This window comes from Aquarana catesbeiana, linkage group LG12 (assembly GCF_042186555.1).
Source record: "Aquarana catesbeiana isolate 2022-GZ linkage group LG12, ASM4218655v1, whole genome shotgun sequence".
NCBI lineage: Eukaryota > Metazoa > Chordata > Amphibia > Anura > Ranidae > Aquarana > Aquarana catesbeiana.
Window position 1 is genome coordinate 2,309,213 of NC_133335.1, and position 19,757 is coordinate 2,328,969.

General features: G+C 48.6%; 1 long non-coding RNA gene across 2 annotated transcripts in view; it reads right to left on the reverse strand.

Moving 5' to 3' along the window:
- Positions 1-491: 491 nt before the first annotated feature.
- Positions 492-19,757, reverse strand: part of LOC141113804 (uncharacterized) — a 28,845-nt gene continuing 9,579 nt past the window's right edge. The window contains exons 3-5 of one of the 2 annotated variants that reach the window (XR_012236818.1): positions 10,436-10,503; positions 9,956-10,021; positions 492-1,031 (exon numbers count right to left, since the gene is read on the reverse strand). This is a non-coding gene — a long non-coding RNA (uncharacterized lncRNA). Of the gene's footprint in view, positions 1,032-9,896; positions 10,022-10,435; positions 10,504-19,757 lie in introns of both variants that reach the window. The other variant, XR_012236817.1, reaches the window with a different exon arrangement.

A 19,757-nucleotide genomic window follows, 5' to 3' on the forward strand; every position in this document is an offset into this window, starting at 1 on the left:
ACAATGTGCTTATTCCATGTCCTCTTCTCACTTCCATGTCACTCAGATTGTGATGTGACAGATATCTTCTTATTCCCAACACCTGTATGTGGCGTAGAGCTCCCCCTCCCCCCCAAGACATGCAGCAGGGATTGGGGCAGAGAGCGCCCTCCGCTCATTAGAAATATCAGGTCAGATTCTGGTTCCTTGTCTCACCAGGGACCCCGCTGAGCTAAATATGACAACTGGGTTATTTCTTTTTTTATATTTCACTAAAACAGAAACGTCCCAGAATTTCTTAAAGTTCACGGTTACCCTTCGTATTCAGAGTCACATGACCTGCGCTGCAGCCTGTCATTGGATCAAAGTCCCCGATGTCTATTTCCATGATGTAAAGCTGGAGTGGCGTGTAGAGGGCCATCATTACTATAGATCATGTGATCTGTGCAATGCAATTCTCACACAGCTGCCTCTCTGTTCCCCAATCAAAGGAAGCTAATATAAGGACAGAATCATGTACTCACAGTATTTATTTGTAAATACATTCATAGTGAAAGTGCAGCCAATACATAAAGGGGTGGAGCTTCAGACTGGCTTCTATGGCTTTCTGGATCTATCTGCCCCCACCCACTTTAGCGTCGCATGACTGGAACCACCATGGCAGGAAAGAAGATTCACCTGGAATTCCTTGTAAACAATTTAGGGGGATACATAACTTTTACCTTCCTGAACGTTGATAGAATAATACCAGAAACAATTGCCCATCATATCATGAACGCAACGCTACCTGAATTTGGACCACAACAAAATGCATTGAAGTTATTTTATTGAAAGAAGGGACCACAGACAGTACAGCTTGCAAGCAAGGCATTCTCGGAAGGGTTTTGCCATGTTTGGAGGGATTAATAAGTCTGGCTGAGATCAGATATCACACAATAGATGAGTCATCTACTAGAAATCTGGTGAGAACTGCTGGATGACTACCAACCCGGCTTCACCAGGCCCTCCGTGACTCACCACCATAATCCCTCTGGGCGTTCTCACCTTCATCCCTGCAAGAGAAGAAAGGACAATTGTTCAAGGATATCTAACCGAGAGATGACAGATCATCTCAAACACACAGGAACTATGAGACCAGTCCCTCCACCACCCAACCTGCTGAAATGTATGAGATGGCCCTTTTCTCCTGGATTAGAGCCAAGCACATATGACATATGTGTCCACCTGCTCCACCACCCAACTCACTGATATACGGGAGATGGCCCTTTTCTCCTTTAATTAGAGCCAAGCACATTTGTCATATGTGACCAGCCCCTCCACCGCTCCAATCTGCTGCAATGTGGGAGATGGCTCTTTTCTCCTGGATTAGACCCAACCACATATGACATACGTGACCAGCCCCTCCAGCACCATACCCACTGAAATACGTGAGATGGCCCTTTTCTCCTGGATTAGAGCCAAGCACATATGACATATGTGTCCACCTGCTCCACGACCCAAGTCACTGAAATACGTGAGATGGCCCTTTTCTCCTGGATTAGAGCCAACCACATATGTCATATGTGACTAGCCCCTCCACCGCTCCAACCTGCTGCAATGTGGGAGATGGCTCTTTTCTCCTGGATTAGACCCAACCACATATGACATATGTGACCAGCCCCTCCACCACCCAACCCTCTAAAATATGGAAGATTAGACCCAATCATGTATGACATGACATATGTGACCAGCCCCTCCACCGCCCAACCTGCTGATCGCTGATATGTGGGAGATGGCCCTTTTCTCCTGGTTTAGACCCAACCCATATTACATTTACAGAAATTGGACACACACAGCAAGAACAAATCACACTTCTTCCAAAGCTGTTTTCCAAACAAAGTTTACAGTTCATACAAGTCAGTCTATGTGACATAACCAAGATCAAACCAATCAATCCGTGTGATAGAACAAAGCTCATACAAGTCCATCCATGTGATAGAACACAGCTCATACAAGTCCGTCCATGTGTTAGAACACAGCTCATACAAGTCCGTCCATGTGATAGAACAAAGCTCATACAAGTCCGTCCATGTGATAGAACACAGCTCATACAAGTCCGTCCATGTGTTAGAACATAGCTCATACATGTCCGTCAATGTGATAGAACACAGCTCATACAAGTCCGTCCATGTGATAGAACAAAGCTCATACAAGTCCGTCCATGTGATAGAACAAAGCTCATACAAGTCTGTCCATGTGTTAGAACACAGCTCATACAAGTCCGTCCATGTGATAGAACACAGCTCATACAAGTCCATCCATGTGATAGAACACAGCTCATACAAGTCCGTCCATGTGTTAGAACATAGCTCATACAAGTCCGTCCATGAGATAGAACAGAGCTCATACAAGTCTGTCCATGAGATAGAACAGAGCTCATACAAGTCTGTCCATGTGATAGAACACAGCTCATACAAGTCCGTCCATGTGATAGAACACAGCTCATACAAGTCCGTCCATGTGATAGAACACAGCTCATACAAGTCCGTCCATGTGATAGAACAAAGCTCATACAAGTCTGTCCATGTGATAGAACAAAGCTCATACAAGTCCGTCCATGTCATAGAACAAAGCTCATACAAGTCTGTCCATGTGTTAGAACATAGCTCATACAAGTCCGTCCATGTGTTAGAACATAGCTCATACAAGTCCGTCCATGAGATAGAACAGAGCTCATACAAGTCCGTCCATGAGATAGAACAGAGCTCATACAAGTCTGTCCATGTGATAGAACACAGCTCATACAAGTCCGTCCATGTGATAGAACACAGCTCATACAAGTCTGTCCATGTGATAGAACACAGCTCATACAAGTCCGTCCATGTGATAGAACACAGCTCATACAAGTCCGTCCATGTGATAGAACACAGCTCATACAAGTCCGTCCATGTGATAGAACACAGCTCATACAAGTCCGTCCATGTGATAGAACACAGCTCATACAAGTCCGTCCATGTGATAGAACAAAGCTCATACAAGTCTGTCCATGTGATAGAACACAGCTCATACAAGTCCGTCCGTGTGATAGAACACAGCTCATACAAGTCCGTCCGTGTGATAGAACACAGCTCATACAAGTCCGTCCGTGTGATAGAACAAAGCTCATACAAGTCTGTCCATGTGATAGAACACAGCTCATACAAGTCCGTCCGTGTGATAGAACACAGCTCATACAAGTCCGTCCGTGTGATAGAACACAGCTCATACAAGTCCGTCCGTGTGATAGAACAAAGCTCATACAAGTCCGTCCGTGTGATAGAACACAGCTCATACAAGTCCGTCCATGTGATAGAACACAGCTCATACAAGTCCGTCCGTGTGATAGAACACAGCTCATACAAGTCCGTCCGTGTGATAGAACAAAGCTCATACAAGTCCGTCCGTGTGATAGAACACAGCTCATACAAGTCCGTCCATGTGATAGAACACAGCTCATACAAGTCCGTCCATGTGATAGAACACAGCTCATACAAGTCCGTCCGTGTGATAGAACAAAGCTCATACAAGTCTGTCCATGTGATAGAACACAGCTCATACAAGTCCGTCCATGTGATAGAACACAGCTCATACAAGTCCGTCCATGTGATAGAACACAGCTCATACAAGTCCGTCCATGTGATAGAACACAGCTCATACAAGTCTGTCCATGTGATAGAACAAAGCTCATACAAGTCCGTCCATGTGATAGAACACAGCTCATACAAGTCCGTCCATGTGATAGAACACAGCTCATACAAGTCCGTCCATGTGTTAGAACATAGCTCATACAAGTCCGTCCATGTGATAGAACACAGCTCATACAAGTCTGTCCATGTGATAGAACACAGCTCATACAAGTCCGTCCATGTGATAGAACAAAGCTCATACAAGTCTGTCCATGTGATAGAACACAGCTCATACTATAATATGTGAATATAAGGGGAACCCGGCCCCATAGAGTGAGGATGAAGGTCTTGCTGTGTGATTCATGTGGAATACTCCGATTTCTGCAGCCATCAGAAGTGTGAATTGAGGTGAATTTGTAATGTAAATAGGAAAGAGAACAATACAGAGTTCAGAAGAGACATTTCCTCTATATGAACAATACACCCGATTCCCGGCATACGGGAAACACCTGACTCACTATATATATGATCTACTCCATTATATGCTGCCTCGAGGACACAGCCGCATTGAATCCCAACACCTGAGGGTGTACATATAGATGATATACCTTATTAAATACTGCCCCGCGAGGGTGTACATATATCTCACAAAAGTAAGTACACCCCTCAGTGACATTTGTGTAAATATTTTCTTCTATCTTTTCATGTGACAACACTGAAGAAATGACACTTGTCTACAATGTAAAGTAGTGAGTGTACAGCTTGTATAACAGTGTAAATTTGCTGTCCCCTCAAAATAACTCAACACACAGCCATTAATGTCTAAACCGCTGGCAACAAAAGTCAGTACACCCCTAAGTGAAAATCTCCAAATTGGGCCCAAAGCATGGGCGTAGCATAAGGGGTTGCAGGGGTCACAATCGCAACCTCGCCCCTAGCTCCAGGGGGCCCCTGCAGCCTCCCTGTCATGTTATCATATCTTCCACAAAATCCAGCTCCAAACTGCCCTAGGGCCCCACAGCCAGCCTGTACTGGGCTTCTACTTTGCCTTCCACAGTCCACACCCCTCTGTTCCCATTGGCTGGGGAGAAGCTGTGAGCCGTTTCCTAAATGGAGAGGAGCACGAGGTGAGAACATCCCAGGATGGGAAAGTGTCTGTGCTGTGTGCTGGCAACATGGAATGGTAACCGAGCTCAGCGAGGGAAGACGAGGAGAGTGCCGTCCTGTAGCCACGATGGGACCGATGTCACTGGTGAGGTAAGACACTGCTTAGTGTCTCCTAGTCACCAGCTGGGATTCTCTGTACCCCCCCTCACCCGAGGATGTCTACTTACCCCACTTCCCTGACAACTGGGGAAAAGACACACACCTCCGGGAGGTGACCTTCCGTCAACACTGACAGAGAAACCTTCAGAAATTGATAAAACAAACCCCTTAACACCTCCTCTGGGGGGCCCCGAAGGGCTGCAGGCTCCAGATTTTGTGTCACATGGATTTAACCTCCCAGATCTAAGTTGCCCTCCCCCAAAGCCCCCTTACCACCCCCTCCACCCTGCATGCTATGCCCCGCTGCTGAGCTCCTTTCCCATTACAGCACTGTATACTGCTCCTCCTCCGCAGGGCTGAAATCACATTCCTTTACAACACAGTCAGCCATGATCTGACAGGGTGTATCTGCCTACTGCAACTACACCGCTATTCCAACCAGATAATTTCACAGGTCAGAAGGGCGACATAAAAGCCAGATTTACCATGAAGACTGACAGACTGTGTGTAAAGGAATGCGATTTCAGCCCTGGGGGGGGAGCTGTATACAGTGCTGGGATGGGAAAGGAGCTCTGCCAAGTGACCTGCCAGGGGTCCCTGTCCTCTGTTTCTCCAGCGGTGATCCCTGTCCTCTGATTCTCCAGTGGTGATCCCTGTCCTCTGATCCTCCAGGGGTGATCTCTGTCCTCTGATTCTCCAGGGGTGATCCCTGTCCTCTGATCCTCCAGGGGTGATCCCTGTCCTCTGATCCTCCAGGGGTGATCCCTGTCCTCTGATCCTCCAGGGGTGATCCCTGTCCTCTGATCCTCCAGGGGTGATCCCTGTCCTCTGATCCTCCAGGGGTGATCCCTGTCCTCTGATCCTCCAGGGGTGATCCCTGTCCTCTGATCCTCCAGGGGTGATCCCTGTCCTCTGATCCTCCAGGGGTGATCCCTGTCCTCTGATCCTCCAGGGGTGATCCCTGTCCTCTGATCCTCCAGGGGTGATCCCTGTCCTCTGATCCTCCAGCAGTGATCCCTGTCCTCTGATCCTCCAGCGGTGATCCCTGTCCTCTGATGTAAAGAGGAACTCTGGGAACTCCAAACTCTTAAGCCACTTTGAGTAGCTTGGCATGCAGTGGTTGTATCTGCACACACATTGGAAGTAGTGGGGGGGGGGGGGGGGGCCAGGTCAACTTTTACATTGGGGCCCAAAAGCTTCAAGCTACGCTTCTGGCCCAAAGTGTCAATATTTTGTGTGGCCACCATTATTTTCCAGCACTGCCTTAACCCTCTTGGGCATGGAGGTCACCAGAGCTTCACAGGTTGTCACTGGAGTCCTCTTCCCCTCCTCCATGATGACATCACAGAGCTGGTGGATGTTAGAGACCTGGAAAATTAGTGGAAAAATTTCCCCAGGGGGCTTTTAAGCAGCAAAATATTTCTGAAACAATGTTTAGTAACCATGTTTAGTAAAATTATTATTTAATTCAGACATAGGATGCATTGCATGAATACAATCAATATCACATAAAATTTCCAGTAGTCGACACCAGCAACAACAAAAGACCATCTCCCATGCCAATCAATTCATTAAAAAAGTTCTAATTGTACAGTTACATTGTATCAATACTATCCATATGATCCCATATGATGTTAGAGACCTTGCGCTCCTCCACCTTCCGTTTGAGGATGTCCCACAGATGATCAATAGGGTTTAGGTCTGGAGACATGCTTGGCCAGTCCATCACCTTTACCCTCAGCTTCTTTAGCAAGGCAGTGGTGGTCTGGGAAGTGTGTTTGGGGTGGTTATCATGTTGGAATACTGCCCTGCGGTCCACTCTCTGAAGAGAGGGGATCATGCTCTGCTTCAGTATGTCACAGTACATGTTGGCATTCATGGTTCCCTCAATGATCTGTAGCCCCCCCAGTGCCGGCAGCACTCATACAGCCCCAGACGATGACACCACTCCCACCACCATGCTTGACTGTAGACAAGACACACTTGTCTTTGTCCTCCTCACCTGGTTGCCGCCACACACGCTTGTCACCATCTGAACCAAATACATTTATCTTGGTCTCATCAGACCACAGGACATGGTTCCAGTAATCCATGTCCTTAGTCTGCTTGTCTTCAGCAAACTGTTTGTGGACTTTCTTGTGCATCATCTTTAGAAGAGGCTTCCTTCTGGGACGACAGCCATGCAGACCAATTTGATGCAGTGTGCGGCGTATGGTCTGAGCACTGACAGGCTGACCCCCCACCCCTACAACCTCTGCAGCAATGCTGGCAGCACTCATATGTCTATTTCCCAAAGACAACCTCTGGATATGACGCTGAGCGCGTGACCTCAACTTCTTTGGTGGACCATGGCGAGGCCTGTTCTGAGTGGAACCTGTCCTGTTATACCGCTGTATGGTCTTGGCCACCGTGCTGCAGCTCAGTTTCAGGGTCTTGGCAATCTTCTTATAGCCTAGGCCATCTTTATGTAGAGCAACAATTCTTTTTTTCAGATCCTCAGAGAGTTCTTTGCCATGAGGTGCCATTATGAACTTCCAGTGACCAGTATGAGAGAGTGAGAGCGATAACACCAAATTTAATACACCTGCTCCCCATTCACACCGGAGACCTTGTAACACTAACGAGTCACATGACACCGGGGAGGGAAAATGGCTAATTGGGCCCAATTTGGAGATTTTCACTTAGGGGTGTACTGACTTTTGTTGCCAGTGGTTTAGACATTAATGGCTGTGTGTTGAGTTATTTTGAGGGGACAGCAAATTTACACTGTTATACAAGCTGTACACTCACTACTTTACATTGTAGACAAGTGTCATTTCTTCAGTGTTGTCACATGAAAAGAGAGAAGAAAAGATTTACACAAATGTGAGGGGTGTACTTACTTTTGTGAGATACTGTAGATGATATACCCACAGTCTACAGGCACCATCCAGCCTTCCTGTGCTGACAGCTTGCAACAGACATCTGCTCAGGATTCCCTGTAGGTCTCCATTGTATAAGGATCCCCAAGTGCTCCCTATAATGACCCTGTCCTGGGTGTATACATGCATGTCAAGAAGCTGTGTAGATGGTAAATTACCGGCACGTAGAAAAGTCCACAATCTTTACCTGACCACACACTGAGGGGAAGGCACATCACTATCTTTACATTCTCAGTTTTTAATTTCAGATAGAGCCATATACAACCAGCCAAATACAAGCAAATTTCAGATTGTGATCTTTCAGCATCCAGTGACTCAGAGAAACAGGATCACCTACACAACAAGAGCCCAGAATTGCTGATGAAAAGAAGCCCTGGGACTATCGCCATAAGTTTGTACATCGGTCCCCTGGCCATTCAACTTGTACATCAGGCCCATGGTCATTCCACCTGTACATCAGGCCCATCGTCATTCCACCTTAACATCAGGCCCATCGTCATTCCACCAGTACATCAGTCCCATGGTCATTCCACCTGTACATAGGGCTCATGATCATTCCACCTGTACATAGGGCTCATGATCATTCCACCTGTACATCGGGCCCATGGTCATTCCACCTGTATATCGGGCCCATGGTCATTCCACCTGTACATCGGGCCCATGGTCATTCCACCTGTACATCGGGCCCATCGTCATTCCACCTGTACATCAGGCCCATTGTCATTCCACCAGTACATCAGGACCATCGTCATTCCACCAGTACATCAGGCCCGTCGCCATTCCACCTTAACATCAGGCCCATGGTCATTTCACTTGTACATCAGTCCCATGGTCATTTCACCTGTACATCAGTCCCATGGTCATTCCACCTGTACATAGGGCTCATGATCATTCCACCTGTACATAGGGCCCATGGTCATTCCACCTGTACATCGGGCCCATGGTCATTCCACCTGTACATCGGGCCCATGGTCATTCCACCTGTACATCGGGCCCATGGTCATTCCACCTGTACATCGGACCCATAATCATTCCACCTGTACATAGGACCCATGGTCATTTTACTTGTACATAGGGCCCATGGTCATTCCACCAGTACATCAGTCCCATGGTCACTCCACCTGTACATCGGGCCCATGGTCATTCCACCTGTACATAGGGCCCATGGTCATTTTTCTTGTACATAGGGCCCATGGTCACTCCACCTGTACATCGGGCCCATGGTCATTCCACCTGTACGTTGGGCCCATGGTCATTCCACCTGTACATAGGGCCCATGGTCATTCCACCAGTGCATCAGTCCCATGGTCATTCCACTTGTACATAGGGCCCATGGTCATTCCACCTGTACATAGGGCCCATGGTCATATCACCTATACATTGGGCCCATGGTCATTCCGCCTGCACATCAGGCCCGTCATCATTCCACCTGTAATTATTATTATACAGGATTTATATAGCACCAACAGTTTGTGCAGCGCTTTACAACATGAGGGCATTGTCCTTCCACCTGTACATCGGGCCGAACTGTCCTTCCACCTGTACATCGGGCCCATTGTCCTTCCACCTGTACATCGGGCCGAATTGTCCTTCCACCTGTACATCGGGCCCATTGTCCTTCCACCTGTACATCGGGCCGAATTGTCCTTCCACCTGTACATCGGGCCGAATTGTCCTTCCACCTGTACATCGGGCCCATTGTCCTTCCACCTGTACATCGAGCCCATTGTCCTTCCACCTGTACATCGGGCCCATTGTCCTTCCACCTGTACATCGGGCCCATTGTCCTTCCACCTGTACATCGGGCCGAATTGACCTTCCACCTGTACATCGGGCCGAATTGTCCTTCCACCTGTACATCGGGCCCATTGTCCTTCCACCTGTACATCGGGCCCATCGTCCTTCCACCTGTACATCGGGCACATCGTCATTCCACTTGTACATCGGGCCCATCACCATTCCACCTGTACATCGGACAGACACCATGGTGTTATGGAAAGGAGGGGGGGAAGGTGTGGGACACATATGTTACCTCTACACCTTTATCTCCTGTAATACAACCCCCCCATTCATCACCTGGACTTACCTGATGTATGAGAAGATTTCATTCCTCCTCTATAATGGGATTCAATGGATAGAACTCACCATGACACGGCCTCCACCTCTTCTCCAAAGGGTCGGGCTGAGTCTTTAAAACTCTTGAGGAGGCATCTGAAAGGTGAGTACACTCATTATATATTTACCATTTGTGGGCAGACAAGATACATCTATAAAGCTTACAATAAAACCAAATCTGAAGACAAAACCACCAAAATAAGAAAAATGTGCTAAACCAACAAGAATGTATGACCAGAAATCCTGAATATGGTAGAGGAAAGCTGTGAGGACATTTAGGGGGTCATATGGGCCTGGTATACAGGAACACATGAGCTGCACCGCGCTTCATAGTGCATTGTGGCACCCTAGGGTAACGCAGCCAATTCATTATACAACGGCCCCAATTCCATAAAGACTATTTCCACTTTATTTTTTCCGCAGGCGGGTGTGAAGTGAGGACGTTGGGTGTTATTGTGCATGAATTGTGATCGGTGCCGCACAGAGATTGTGTGAACGGCTCTTACTGACCTCTCCTCCTGAAGTTGAACATCTCCTGGGTGATCCTGGCTGATCCTCTGGATTCAATTCTTTATCAACTGAAACAAATAATCACATTGCAGAGTAATAAGAACATACTGACAAAACCATGCGTGTGACCAGATCCCATGCAGAGCTCCACTGCTGCCGTACAGCCGAATATTGCAAGAACAAGAAGGATTTTTAGGGGCATTATGACGGGTACAACAAAACACAGCTGCCCCTCAAAGTCCTTCATTTTTCTTGCTGCCGCTGTGATCCTGATCGTTTGGGGGTTCCATTGGTCTGGGGGGGGTTCCAGTGGTGTAGGGGTTCTAGTTGTCTGAGGGGTTTCATTGGTCTGAGAGTTCCAGTGATCTAAGGGTTTCATTGGTCTGAGGGGTTCCAGTCATCCAAGGGTTCCAGTGATCTGGGGGTTCCAATGATCTGGGGGATTCCAGTGGTCCAGGTGGTTCCAGTCATCTGGGGGTTCTAGTGGTCTGAGGGGTTCTAGTCATCTGGGGGTTCTATTGGTCTGAGGGGTTTCAGTCATCTGGGGGTTCTAGTGGTCTGAGGGGTTTCAGTCATCTGGAGGTTCTAGTGGTCTGAGGGGTTTCAGTCATCCAGGGGTTCCAGTGGTCTGGGGGTTCCATTGGTCTGAGGGTTTCCAGTCATCTGGGGTTTCTAGTGGTCTGAGGGGTTCCAGTGGTCTGAGGGTTCCAATGATCTGGGGTGGTCCAGGAGGTTCCAGTCATTTGGGCGTTCTAGTGGTCTGAGGGGTTTCAGTCATCTGGGGGTTCCATTGGTCCGAGGGTTTCCAGTCATCTGGGGTTTCTAGTGGTCTGAGGGGTTCCAATGATCTGGAGGGTTCCAGTGGCCCAGGGGGTTCCAGTCATGTGGGGGTTCTAGTGGTCCGAGGGGTTCCAGTCATTTGGGGGTTCTAGTGGTCTGAGGGGTTTCAGTCATCTGTGGCTTCCATTGGTCTGAGCGTTTCCAGTCATCTGGGGTTGCTAGTGGTCTGAGGGGTTCCAGTTGTCTGAGGGTTGCAGTGGTCCAGGGGGTTCCAGTCATCTGGGGGTTCTAATGGTCTGACGAGTTCTGGTGGTTAAAGTTTAATCATTTTCTAATTGTAGAAAGGTTTAGGATGATTATCACATGAAATGACGGGGTATAGTGGGGATTGGGGGGGTTGTTAGCTTCCTGTGCTGTACATCTCCTCAGCTTGTGTCACCACATAGGGTTAATTAGATGTGCAAGCTATGTAACGAGCAGATCGGCCCCCACAACAGGTTGATCTCAGCCTATGACTTGTCTCTGGGTGTTATAAGAGGTTAAATGTACCCATAAAGGTAAAAGTTTGGGGGGGGGGGTGTCATCATGTGTCATACAATGCAAACACGCTGCCACATGTATGACTATTGCCAAGTCAGCAGTATTCCGGCTACACACAGATCACATGACCCCCTCCAGGCACAATCTCTACGTCAATCCCAGCTCAGCAATCCGGGGGAGAATGTGTCAGCCGTCCTCGGCCTCCTTTTATTTTCTGTCCATTTCTATATTTCTGAGAACACCCCACCCAGACTGCTCAGAGGAAACACCGCTCCCCAAAAACAGACACTTCCTGCCTGGACCTCGTCACTGGTCAGATATGTAACAGCCGTACACCACAAACATTCTCATAGGTCCCCATATATTATCTATTATGTACAGAAAAGAGCATCGAATGGGACGAATGCAGAGGTACACATAGGTGCAGTGGGTGCAGAAGTGCACGGTGGTGCAGCAGCAGTGGTTGCAAAAATGCATGGTGGTGCAGTGGCTGCAGAAATGCACTTTTGTGCAGTAGCAGTGGCTGTAGAGATGCATGGTGGTGCAGTGGCTGTAAAAGTGCATGGTGGTGCAGTAGCGGTGGCTGCAGAAATGCCCATTGGTGCAGTGGCTGCAGAAATGCATGATGGTGCAGTGGCTGCAGAAATGCATGGTGGTGCAGTAGCGGTGGCTGCAGAAATGCATGGTGGTGCAGTAGCGGTGGCTGCAGAAGTGCATGGTGGTGCAGTAGCGTTGGCTGCAGAAATGCATGGTGGTGCAGTAGCAGTGGCTGCAGAAGTGCATGGTGGTGTAGTAGCGATGGCTGTAGACGTTGATGGTGGTGCAGTAGCAATGGTTGCAGAAATGCACGTTGGTGCAGTGGCTGCAGAAATGCATGGTGTTGCAGTAGCGGTGGCTGCAGAAGTGCATGGTGGTGCAGTAGCGGTGGTTGCAGAAACGCACGTTGGTGCAGTAGCAGTGGCTGCAGAAATGCATGGTGGTGCAGTGGCTGTAGAAATGCATGGTGGTGCAGTGGCTGTAGAAATGCATGGTGGTGCAGTAGTGGTGATTGCAGAAATGCATGGTGGTGCAGTAGTGGTGGTTGCAGAAATGCATGGTGGAGCAGTAGCGTTGTTTGCTGAAATGCATGGTGGAGCAGTAGCGGTGGTTGCAGAAATGCATGGTGGAGCAGTAGCGGTGGTTGCAGAAATGCATGGTGGTGCAGTAGCGGTGGCTGCAGAAGTGCATGGTGGTGCAGTAGCGGTGGCTGCAGAAGTGCATGGTGGTGCAGTAGCGTTGGCTGCAGAAATGCATGGTGGTGCAGTAGCAGTGGCTGCAGAAGTGCATGGTGGTGTAGTAGCGATGGCTGTAGACGTTGATGGTGGTGCAGTAGCAATGGTTGCAGAAATGCACGTTGGTGCAGTGGCTGCAGAAATGCATGGTGTTGCAGTAGCGGTGGCTGCAGAAGTGCATGGTGGTGCAGTAGCGGTGGTTGCAGAAACGCACGTTGGTGCAGTAGCAGTGGCTGCAGAAATGCATGGTGGTGCAGTGGCTGTAGAAATGCATGGTGGTGCAGTGGCTGTAGAAATGCATGGTGGTGCAGTAGTGGTGATTGCAGAAATGCATGGTGGTGCAGTAGTGGTGGTTGCAGAAATGCATGGTGGAGCAGTAGCGTTGTTTGCTGAAATGCATGGTGGAGCAGTAGCGGTGGTTGCAGAAATGCATGGTGGAGCAGTAGCGGTGGTTGCAGAAATGCATGGTGGTGCAGTAGCGGTGGTTGCAGAAATGCATGGTAGTGCAGTAGCGGTGGCTGCAGAAATGCATGGTGGAGCAGTAGTGGTGGTTGCAGAAATGCATGGTGGTGCAGTAGCAGATATGCACAGTGGTGCAGTAGAGGTGGCTGTAGAAGTGCATGGTGGTGCAGTAGCAGTGGCTGCAGAAATGCATGGTGGTGCAGTAGCAGATATGCACAGTGGTGCAGTAGAGGTGGCTGTAGAAGTGCATGGTGGTGCAGTAGCAGTGGCTGCAGAAATGCATGGTGGTGCAGTAGCAGTGGCTGCAGAAATGCATGGTGGTGCAGTAGCAGATATGCACAGTGGTGCAGTAGAGGTGGCTGTAGAAGTGCATGGTGGTGCAGTTGCAGTGGCTGCAGAAATGCATGGTGGTGCAGTAGCAGAAATACACAGTGGTGCAGTACAGGTGGCTGCAGAAGTGCATGGTGATGCAGTAGCAGTGGCTGCAGAAATGCATGGTGGTGCAGTAGCAGAAATACACAGCGGTGCAGTACAGGTGGCTGCAGAAGTGCATAGTGGTGCAGTAGCTGTAGAAGTGCATGGTGGTGTAGCGTGGTTGCAGAAATGCATGGTGGTGCAGTAGCGGAAATTCACAGTGGAGCAGTAGCAGTGGCTGCAGAAGTGCATGGTGGTGCAGTAGAAGTGCATGGTGGTGCAGCGGTGGCTGTAGAAGTGCATGGTGGTGCAGTAGCAGTAGAAGTGCATGGTGGTGCAGTAGTAGTAGAAGTGCATGGTGGTGCAGTAGCTCCGGTTGCAGAAATGCACGTTGGTGCAGTGGCTGCAGAAAGGCATGGTGGTGCAGTAGCAGTGGCTGTAGAAATGCATGGTGGTGCAGTAGCGGTGATTGCAGAAATGCATGGTGGTGCAGTAGCAGATATGCACAGTGGTGGCTGTAGACGTGCATGGTGGTGCAGTAGCAGTGGCTGCAGAAATGCATGGTGGTGCAGTAGCAGTGGCTGTAGAAGTGCATGGTGGTGTAGTAGCGGTGGTTGCAGAAATGCATGGTGGTGCAGTAGCGGAAATTCACAGTGGTGCAGTAGCAGTGGCTGCAGAAGTGCATGGTGGTGCAGTAGCAGTGGCTGTAGAAATGCATGGTGGTGCAGTAGCAGTGGAAGTGCATGGTGGTGCAGTGGCTGTAGAAATGCATGGTGGTGCAGTAGCTCTGGTTGCAGAAATGCATGGTGGTGCAGTAGCAGTGGCTGCAGAAATGCATGGTGGTGCAGTAGCAGAAATGCACACAGTGGTGCAGTACAGGTAGCTGCAGAAGTACATATTGATGCAGCAGCGGTGGCTGCAGAAGTGCATGGTGGTGCAGTAGCAGTGGTTGCAGAAATGCATGGTGGTGCAGTAGCGGAAATTCACAGTGGTGCAGTAGCAGTGGCTGCAGAAGTGCATGGTGGTGCAGTAGCAGTAGAAATGTATGGTGGTGCAGTAGCAGTGGCTGCAGAAATGTATGGTGGTGCAGTAGCAGTGGCTGCAGAAGTGCATGGTGGTGCAGTAGCGGTGGTTGCAGAAGTGCATGGTGGTGCAGTAGCGGAAATTCACAGTGGTGCAGTAGCAGTAGAAGTGCATGGTGGTGCAGTAGCGGAAATTCACAGTGGTGCACTAGCAGTAGAAGTGCATGGTGGTGCAGTAGTAGAAGTGCGTAGTGGTGCAGCGGTGGCAGTACAGAGACCTTCTGTAATTATGCATTCCCCGGCTGGTATCACCAAGTCCTCAATTACCGGCATGATACGTTTCCAGCTGCCAGTGACCCGTCCACTTCCAGCTGAAGTCTGATTGGTCCAGTAACTTCAGAGGAAAGCATTATAATCCAGCTGCCCACAAAGGGTTAATCTCATGTTGGTGGGTGATGAAGAGGCCCTGTCCTGATTGGACAGCTGTAATGGGAACCTGTGTAACTATAAATCACATTACAGTCTGGATTACATCAGCTCTGCTGCCCCCTGCTGGTGCACACAGATCACTGCAGCATAAAGACCAGAGCAGATTAACCCATTACAGGCATCAGCAAGTCACACGAGCGACAGCTGGGTCACTCTGCTCCACCGCAACTGTCCATTCCCTGCACAACCAGGAGACCTCTCCTCCCCCTTCTGTCATATCTGGTCTATAATGATCAAATATACCAAAATATGCCGCTCTTTGTTCTCTATTGTGAGACTTGGAACCTTCTGGATGTAAGATGATTGATCCCAAACTTGTGTACAACTCCACCCAACTCAATCAAATGTGTGAAACGGTCCACGTTCTCTATATCTCGCCATCTCTATACACCAGACAGTCCATTAAGCTGCAAATTATTTTTGTATGTAATAGTCATGTTGGGAAAAATACAACATTACTAGTCTAGATATAAATGTATGAGATATCTGCATCACATCAAACATTCTGACAGCTCAGAGCTCAGCAGAAAATTACCTTTTTCAGGCTTCACCCATAGAGAGGGCCTTGACCCATACCGAGGACCTTCACCCATACCGAGGGCCTTCACCCATACCGAGGGCCTTCACCCATACTGAAGACCTTCACCCATATCGAGGGCCTTCACCTATACTGAGGACCTTCACCCATACCGAGGACCTTCACCTATACTGAGGGCCTTCACCCATACCGAAGACCTTCACCCATACCGAGGACATTCACCCATACCGAGGACCTTCACCCATACCGAGGGCCTTCACCCATACCGAAGACCTTCACCCATACCGAGGGCCTTCACCTATACCGAGGACCTTCACCCATACCGAGGACCTTCACCTATACCGAGGGCCTTCACGCATGCCGAAGACCTTCATCCATATCGAGGGCATTCACCTATACTGAGGGCGTTCACCCATACCGAGGACCTTCACCTATACTGAGGGCCTTCACCCATACCGAAGACCTTCACCCATACCAAGGGCCTTCACCTATACTGAGGGCCTTCGCCCATACCGAGGACCTTCACCTATACTGAGGGCCTTCACCCATACCGAGGGCCTTCACCCATACCGAGGACCTTCACCTATACTGAGGGCCTTCACCCATACCGAAGACCTTCACCCATACCGAGGGCCTTCACCTATACTGAGGGCCTTCGCCCATACCGAGGACCTTCATCCATACTGAGGGCCTTCACCTATACTGAGGGCCTTCACCCATACCGAGGACCTTCACCTATACTGAGGGCCTTCACCCATACCGAAGACCTTCACCCATACCGAGGGCCTTCACCTATACTGAGGGCCTTCACCATACCGAGGACCTTCACCTATACTGAGGGCCTTCACCCATACCGAGGGCCTTCACCCATACAAAGGGCGAAGCTTCACCCATACAAAGGGCCTTTACCCATACCAAGGACCTTCACCCATATAGAGGGGGCCTCCACACATACCAAGGGACTTCACCCATATAGAGGGCCACACATGCCTTCTAACAATAGAATCTTATAATGAGAGATCACACAGTGGAGCCATTCTGCCTTCTATCCCTGAAATCACATACATGGCAACAAAGAGTCTATTTATAAAGAATGGAAAACCGATCGTCCTCTTCACCTTTACCTCACTTATAACACGCCAATATCAGAGGACAGCGCAAGGAGGTGATTATTATACAGAATTTATACAGTGCCAACAATCTGCACAATGCTGTACAATAAGATAGTATTATTCAAGTTTTGTATAGTGCCAACAGTCTGTGCGGCACTGTACAATAAGAGATTATAATTATTACTATACAAGATTTATATAGTGCCAACAGTCTGCACAGTGCTGTACAATAATAGATCACTATTATTATTCATGTTTTATATAGTGGCAACAGTCTGCAGAATGCTTTACAATAAAATATTATCATCATCATTATTATTATTCGGGATTTCTATGGTGCCGGCAATCTGCACAGTGCTGTACAATAATCGATGAAATAAGAGAGAATGAGAAGAGACGAGTATTTGGCGAGATTCCATCTTCATGTCGGGTAATTCTAGATTCCCGCGCTCAGGACGTTAACCAAATCACCGGCTCTATTTAGGTTCTGTGCCTTTAAATGACAAACATAGGTGGGGGAAATTCTCGGAAATAAGAACCGAGAGGAGGAAATCTTTAGAAATCTTCCAATGGATGTGCAGATATTGGGTTGGAGGCGCCTCGTTCCTTCTTCATTGAAATATAGAAACAATCGAGTTCTGTCTGATCCTTTGTTTTATTTGCACCAACATACAATGTATCAGTGCGCCAATACGGCGACAATCCCCTCGTCTATATGTAGGAGGATGAGGGACCAATGGGGGGACAGAACACAACAAATCACAGCAGATACAGGATCTCACAAAAGTAAGTACACCCCTCAGTGACATTTGTGTAAATCTTTTCTTCTCTCTTTTCATGTGACAACACTGAAGAAATGACACTTGTCTACAATGTAAAGTAGTGAGTGTACAGCTTGTATAACAGTGTAAATTTACTGTCCCCTCAAAATAACTCAACACACAGCCATTAATGTCTAAACCGCTGGCAACAAAAGTCAGTACACCCCTAAGTGAAAATCTCCAAATTGGGCCCAATTAGCCATTTTCCCTCCCCGGTGTCATGTGACTCGTTAGTGTTACAAGGTCTCAGGTGTGAATGGGGAGCAGGTGTGTTAAATTTGGTGTTATCGCTCTCACTCTCTCATACTGGTCACTGGAAGTACAACATGGCACCTCATGGCAAAGAACTCTCTGAGGATCTGAAAAAAAGAATTGTTGCTCTACATAAAGATGGCCTAGGCTATAAGAAGATTGCCAAGACCCTGAAACTGAGCTGCAGCACGGTGGACAAGACCATACAGCGGTATAACAGGACAGGTTCCACTCAGAACAGGCCTCACCATGGTCCACCAAAGAAGTTGAGGTCACGTGATCAGCGTCATATGCAGACGTTGTCTTTGGGAAATAGACGTATGAGTGCTGCCAGCATTGCTGCATAGGTTGTAGGGGTGGGGGGTCAGCCTGTCAGTGCTCAGACCATACGCCGCACACTGCATCAAATTGGTCTGCATGGCTGTCATCCCAGAAGGAAGCCTCTTCTAAAGATGATGCACAAGAAAGTCCACAAACAGTTTTCTGAAGACAAGCAGACTAAGGACATGGATTACTGGAACCATGTCCTGTGGTCTGATGAGACCAAGATAAACGTATTTGGTTCAGATGGTGACAAGCGTGTGTGGGGGCAACCAGGTGAGGAGGACAAAGACAAGTGTGTCTTGTCTACAGTCAAGCATGGTGGTGGGAGTGTCATGGTCTGGGGGTACATGAGTGCTGCCGGCACTGGGGGGCTACAGATCATTGAGGGAACCATGAATGCCAACATGTACTGTGATATACTGAAGCAGAGCATGATCCCCTCCCTTCAGAGACTGGACCGCAGGGCAGTATTCCAACATGATAACCACCCCAAACACCTCCAAGACCACCACTGCCTTGCTAAAGAAGCTGAGGGTAAAGGTGATGGACTGGCCAAGCATGTCTCCAGACCTAAACCCTATTGATCATCTGTGGGACATCCTCAAACGGAAGGTGGAGGAGCACAAGGTCTCTAACATCCACCAGCTCTGTGATGTCATCATGGAGGAGGGGAAGAGGACTCCAGTGACAAACTGTGAAGCTCTGGTGACCTCCATGTCCAAGAGGGTTAAGGCAGTGCTGGAAAATAATGGTGGCCACACAAAATATTGACACTTTGGGCCCATTTTGGAGATTTTTACAAAAATGTGCGGGGTCTACTCACTTCTGGGAGATACTGTATATACATTGTATGAAAGATATTACAATTTAATTATACGATCCATCAATTGTGGAAAGATCGCATGCAGGAATGGTCCCGTAGAAGTGCAGTGATTGCTGTGATGATTGTAGAGGACGGACGTTTTCTTCGCACTCAATAAACAGAGGAAAGTTTCCCATAAATGAAATCCCTGCCGGTGTGTTACATGGGAACAACCAATATGTCGGAATTCATCCATTCCAAGAGGCGGAGTGTGGAATCCAGGAAAAGACGGAGAGCGGCCCAATGTGCCGGGAACATCGGACCGGCTGCTGAGCCGACGTGGACTATGAAGACACATACAAGCCAGCGATCGATCGCTCAGCCCCATGTAGTGTCTTACATTCCTGAACTCCTCAACATAGAACCCAGAAGGACAGATTACGGCACAATGTATCAATATCGGGTCACTGAGGTGAAGGAGCGGCCCTCAGAGCT